The sequence below is a fragment of the Triticum dicoccoides genome, chromosome 3B (genome assembly GCF_002162155.2).
Source record: "Triticum dicoccoides isolate Atlit2015 ecotype Zavitan chromosome 3B, WEW_v2.0, whole genome shotgun sequence".
Classification (NCBI taxonomy): Eukaryota; Viridiplantae; Streptophyta; class Magnoliopsida; order Poales; family Poaceae; genus Triticum; species Triticum dicoccoides.
Genome location: NC_041385.1, coordinates 109,327,656 through 109,328,000, shown reverse-complemented (window position 1 = coordinate 109,328,000; position 345 = coordinate 109,327,656).

Genomic DNA, 345 nt, shown 5'->3' with positions numbered 1-345 from the left:
GGAATTCTAGACCTGAAAAAAGCACGTCAGAGCTACCTATTCTGCACAACTCCAAATAAGCTAAAACTTCACGAAGATTTTTTTATGAATTATTTAAGAATTATTGGAGAAAATAACTACCAGAGGGGGCCCAGGTGGTAACAACCACCTAGGCGCGCCAGGAGCCCAGGCGCGCCCTGGTGGGTTACGCCCTCCTCGGCCCACCTCCGGTGCCCCTCTTCTAGTATATAAGTCATTTTGACCTAGAAAAAGGTAGGGGAGGACTTTCGGGACACAGCATCGCCATCTCGAGGCGGAACTTGGGCAGGAGCACTTTTGCCGTCCGACGGAGCAATTCCGCCGGAG